A 6,101-nucleotide genomic window follows, 5' to 3' on the forward strand; every position below is an offset into this window, starting at 1 on the left:
TTCAGATGAAAATGCAAGAATATTTTCTTAGATCAATATGAAAATTTCAATTATTTGACGGTGATGAGCGTAAGAAAAAATGTAAATATAATATATATATAAATATATAACTGTCACTTCAGCGAGACGAGCGAACGAATGAATTTAATCAGATGAACATATGTATTTTACGAAGCCAAGATGGTAACAGGTCATTTAGTTATATCGAACGAACAGGAAAGATGAATTAAACCCAATGAAATTCTTTTTTTTGTCGCATTGTTTTCTTTGTCGGTCATTTATTATTTTGAATTTACATCCAAAACAATGGGGTGGTCCTTATTCATAACTGAAATATAGAAATTGACAGCTCTCCTATTTGTTTCAGATAAAATTATCGTTCCGAAGATTTAATTCGATGGTGGGGAATATCAGTCACAAGGAACAGTTGTACACAATTTATTCAATGGCAACGTTTCTGAACATTTAGCTCCTTCATCAGGCTAAAAACAAAAACTAATTTATAAACAACGGCATGGATCATACAATTGGTGTAGCAATAAAGATAAAAAATACATAAAATGACTATAACGCTATACAATAATAAATATGAAATATAAACCAGATGACAAAATAACAATGAATATAAATATAAAGCAAAACAACATAAAACAATTCACGCCAGGTCGGCCAAGGAAACAATAAGATTACAAGAAAAAGCGATCTCACCCTATGAATAACGGTTATAAATCATTCGAATACATCGAAATCATCAAATAAATGTCCATACAATAAAATGGCATTATCAGGATAGCATAAAAAAACCACATCAAATAAGACGTATATATAAGTATAAACTAAGGTATCAGGCAAGACAGACTGCATTAAAATGTGTGAGACATACACCCGATTCAAAAGGAAACACGAACTACCGCGCAATAAAACTATCTACATTAACCTTATTAATTAAATTAAAATACACCGAACTCAAACTACCAATATCGGTGCGTGTATTCACAGAATCTTTTATTCTCTTGATAAAAACCATTTCTTTAAATGTTCGTTTGAACCAATTCTTTTCTTTATATAAAATGTTTACATTATTAAAATCAAAGGAGTGGTCATTAATTTTTGCATGCTGTGATAATGCTGTTGCTTCACTTCGATTTTGGCAATCTCTCTCATGTTGTTCCAACCTCGACCCTATATACTGTTTTGTTTGGCCTATGTAACTGCCAGCACAATCTGAACAATCTATTTTGTACACTAAATTAGAATCAAAGGATTGCCATCCTTTAGTCGACTGAACAATTTGCCCACAGTTTTATTATAATAAAAAACTACTTTGTTGCCATTGAATAAATTGTGTACAACTGTTCCTTGTGACTGATATTCCCCACCATCTCCTATTTGTATTCGTGATATATTCATTCGGACTCATAGTCAAACATTTTTCTGAAGATGGCGCCACGGTTTTTGAATTTCTCTGAAAGTTATTTTGAAACGACATATAAGCCCAATTTTATCTGCTCAAAACATTACTTACGGACGCATGGGTTACCGTGATCAATAAGGCGGTGATCCCCGGAGTGAGACTTCTTTCACGGGGCTGACCTCCGCGATTTTGAGATATTTCCTAATGCGGAAAACCTCAAGCGTATAAATTTTTGGTAGCCGGGACTGCGTAACGCTGTCCCGCATCAAATAATTAATTTATTATCCTGAAACTATTGCATATAGACAAATAAAGAGAAGACTGACGACTGCGTAATGTCGTTTGAAATCTTGATGCTGGCGACCCGTGAGGCAGGGTTTGGAAGTAATGTATCGCTATTTCACACAAAAACGTAAGCGTGAATAAGGGAATTGACCTAAATTTCTTGAAATTTCTTTATTCTTCTGCCAAGCATTCGGAATATTTTATTCCTAGGACAAACATACAAAATATAATAAAAGACTAATATTAGAGATGATACACATAAATAGAGAAAAAGATGCAGTAAACAGAAGATCAGACACGCAGAACTTAAGTAATATATATATCTACCTACTGACATGCCCGAATAGAGAACCAAACTACGAAGGACCTAGAGACGAGTGACGAAAATTTAATTTATATTTGTGTTTGTCATTGTATGTCTTTTTACGTATTTGTTGAAATTGATGTATTACGTGTTGCAGTATGGTTAGATTTTTAAATCAATTGAGACCATTGTTTACCATATTGACAACATGGATATAAAGATCATAAATTAAATTCAATAAGACAGGAATGTATAGAAAATAATGACTTTTGTACTGGCATGCAGATGAATTGTCTTAGCCTTACAAGATCGATTTTTATAATTCTTTTCGAGTTTTCAAATTCTGTAAGTGAAAAGTTTTGTTTATTTTGAAAGTTATGTTTTATACATCTATTTATTGTAACTTTCGTAATAGCCCTGATGATGGAATAAAATATTCCGAAAGCTTGGCAGAAAAATAAAGAAATTTCAAGAAATTTAGGTCAATTCCCTTATTCACGCTTACGTTTTTAACACTGAATGACCATAATACCAATACAAAAAAAATTTCACACAAAAACATATTTCATCCTTATCTACTAAAAATGTCGAATATGATTAAATGTTTTCGGTGTAAATTTCAACCCATCCTCTCTTTTGTGTTTCAGTTCAGTCCTGATTCTCAGTTTCTTGCAGGTTCAAGTTTGTTATCTTTTCGATTTTTTTAGTTTTAAAGCACTTTTTGTCATAATTGATCAGTATTTCATTATACAGGGTCCTGCTCCTGCAAAAGTGCGTTAGGCTTCCATTGCTGTCAAACCAGACGTTTTAGAAATTTAGTTGAAAAGCATTCTATTTGTACCATCTATCAATTCTGCATCTCCGGAAATTATTTTCTAATATACAGGGTGTTCCCAAATAAAATTATTCAACAAATGGGTGATTTTTTATGTGGAACACCCCTTATATTTTCGTATATTTTGAATGCTCTTCAAAACCTCTATCATGACGCAAAATATTAGGGATATTTTTCCAACGGTCATTTTTCGTGTCTGCTGGACACAGGAGTGAAAATAATCCTAAGGTTACTTCCGAAAAAATGTAAGGTTTTAAACTGTGTACATCATCATGGAAAAAGATGCAGGGTGTTACATTCGAAAAAATCGAGAAAAAAAAATTTGAAATTCTTCATATTTGAACATTGATAACGGACACCTTGTATAAGAGAGGTTGATCATCTAGGAACGATGACTAGGCAAATCCTTAAGTTGAAAAAAATTCTGATCAAATTCATGTTTCTATCGCTTCTGAAAATCGGTAAAGGGCTTTTACCGAACTACTGTTTCGTCGAGATTTTGCAGTTTTTTCTGAATAAGATCCGTACCGTTGGTAAAATATCCCTTATTTTTTGCATCATGATAAAGGTATTGAAGATCATTGAAAATATGCAAAAATATAAGGGGTGTTCCATTTAAAAAATCACCAATTTTTTGAATAATTATATTTGGGAACACCCTGTTTATTAGAAAATAATTTCCTGAGATGCAGCATTCAAAGTAAAAAGGGAATGCTTTCCAACTAAATTCCTAAAACATCTGGTTTGGCAGCTATGGAAGCCTAACGCAGTATTGCATGACCCTGTATAATTATTCATGTTGCATCTAAAATTGTGCGAATATATATTACAGGGGTTCAACCACGAACGAGCACTTTTTTCGACCTCCAACAAGAATTTTGAATAGAATAAAGCAATTAAAGCTTTTCATTCCAGCAAATATCAATATGAATAGTATGAATGAATGAATGAATGAATATTATGAATGAATGAATGAATAGAATATGTGAGGACCATATCAGTGAGGACAATTTTTTCAATACACCTAAAACAAGACTTTCACCTCCAGCCCCTCCAGATTTTCCAAATTATGCACTGCTTTCAGATCATAATAATTTTTTTATATCTATTAGTAAATGTCGAAGAGAGCAGTTGTCTAGATTTAAGAAAACAGCTATATTTTCACTTCATATCGTCCTATTGTCATCATCTTATATACTTTCATTAAAAATCTCTTCAGGATCATCATCAATTTCTCACTTTGTTTCAAACGGCTTACGTTGGAGTTCTGCCAAAGAATTTTAAACTAATCCTTCCTGGATTTTTGTCAATAATCACAGAAATAATTATGTCAATGTTCAAATGAAATGTTTCCTTCTTTAAAAGTTAAGTCTTACAATACGATGTATCTTATTTAATTCAATTATTACAATTATTTATGTTCACAAATATTAATTTGTATAATTATGTACAATAAAAGTATTTCAAAATTCTTTGAGTATTATTACTTGAGTAAAAATTAAGTTGGATTGAAAACCTCACTGAAATATTGAAAAACTGTAATTGATATTACAGTTTTTTCACAATTTTCACTGTGAAATTGTTTTGAATTATGTATGATTTAGGGCGACACAATCACTCTTTCTTATTTTACCACTAAGTTGTTACTCTTTTCTTTCATTTCTCTATGTAGGTTGGGCAAATTTCGATGTTTGAGCACTACAACTTTTAAACCAGAGGATATAGACAAAATCTAATACCCCATCCTCGATCTCTTTTTCTAAGAAACTAATAAGGGTAGTATTCATTTTTGGCCACCTTCTTTTGTTTTCGAGTAATAAGCGAAAAGTGGAAAAATGGCAATATCAAAAAACATTTATATCTCTGCTAATACAGAATTAGCGGAGATATAAATGTTTTTCGATATCGCCATTTTCCCAATTTTCGCTTATAACTCGAAAACAAAAGGAGGTGGCCAAAAATGAATACTACTCTTGTTAGTTTCTCAGAAAAAGAGACCGAGAATAGGGTATCAGATTTTGTCTATCTCCTCTGGTTCAAAAGTTGTAGTGCTAAAACATCGAAATTCGCACACCCTGTATATATACAATAACAAGAGTTACAAGATATTACATTAATTCTTTGATCCGGAATAGCTCACGCAGTCCCGGCTACCAAAAATTTGAACGCTTGAGTTTTTCCGCCTTAGGAAATATCTCAAAATGGTGAGGTCAGCCCGCGAAAGGAGCCTCACTCCGGGGAACACCGCCTTGTTGATCACGGTAATCCCTGCGTCGCTTTAGCTAGCATTGAGCAGATTAAATTGGCTTATATGTCGTTTCAAAATAAATTTCAGAGAAATTTAAAACCGTGGCGCCATCTTCAGAAAAATGTTTGGCCATGAGTCCGAATGAATATATCACATAAGACATAATAACCAGACTCAGCTAGAGTTGAGGGAACTAATTTTTCTGAAAATTCTTTAGTTTATGTATTAATGAATATAAGCCATCATATCTATACAGCGGTATAGATATGATGGCATATATTCATTTTCATTGTCTCAAACCCAAATATTGCGTATAAAATACTAACTTTGTACAGTTTATACATATATGAATGTGTAATGTATATAATCAATAATTATAATGATTTTAAATCTTTCCAATTAAAACATAAATATAATACTAGAGGCAAAACCTATTCAAGTGTTGAAAAACCAAAACGCACATATATACAGAAAAATGTTACCCATTTTATACCAACATCTTAAATTAAAAAAAATTAAAATTACTAAAATTAAATTACCTCAATATTTTAAGTACAACAAAAGAAATCGTTAAAAAGTGTTTTGCTTCGAAAATGCTATTATAGTGTTAAAGAAATCATGGATGATGAAGATTTAAATTAACTTTAATGTAATTAATTATTAGATAGTGTTAAGGATTTGAGGATATGTTTTAGCTTAGAATTAATCGTAGGTTATAGTTCTTTTTTTGTATTTTTTTTCTTGTAACGTGATTCACATCTGTAAGATATAATGGATCAAATAAAGTTGATCTATCGATCTATGCAAATTTTTAGCTCAAAATTATGATTAGTTTTCCATAAACGTTTAATATGCCATCCCGACGAATCACCCTGTATAGATAGGTTTGAATACAATGCTTCAAGAGCTGAGATCCGGTGATCTAGCAGGCCGTCTTATTGTTCCGCCCTACAGGCCAGTAAATTTGTGATTACAAGGCCCCTCACGGGAAAGTTTTAAGGTAGTTATGATTTCT

General features: G+C 31.9%; 2 non-coding genes across 2 annotated transcripts; one reads left to right on the forward strand and one right to left on the reverse strand.

The window, feature by feature from the left end:
* Positions 1 to 1,517: 1,517 nt before the first annotated feature.
* Positions 1,518 to 1,678, forward strand: LOC123683561. The gene has a single exon (XR_006748031.1). It is a non-coding gene; the product is annotated as a U1 spliceosomal RNA (small nuclear RNA).
* A 3,285-nt stretch (positions 1,679 to 4,963) lies between these two features.
* On the reverse strand, positions 4,964 to 5,123 carry LOC123683562. The gene has a single exon (XR_006748032.1). It is a non-coding gene; the product is annotated as a U1 spliceosomal RNA (small nuclear RNA).
* Positions 5,124 to 6,101: the final 978 nt, after the last annotated feature.

The sequence above is a fragment of the Harmonia axyridis genome, chromosome 6 (assembly GCF_914767665.1).
Source record: "Harmonia axyridis chromosome 6, icHarAxyr1.1, whole genome shotgun sequence".
Classification (NCBI taxonomy): domain Eukaryota; kingdom Metazoa; phylum Arthropoda; class Insecta; order Coleoptera; family Coccinellidae; genus Harmonia; species Harmonia axyridis.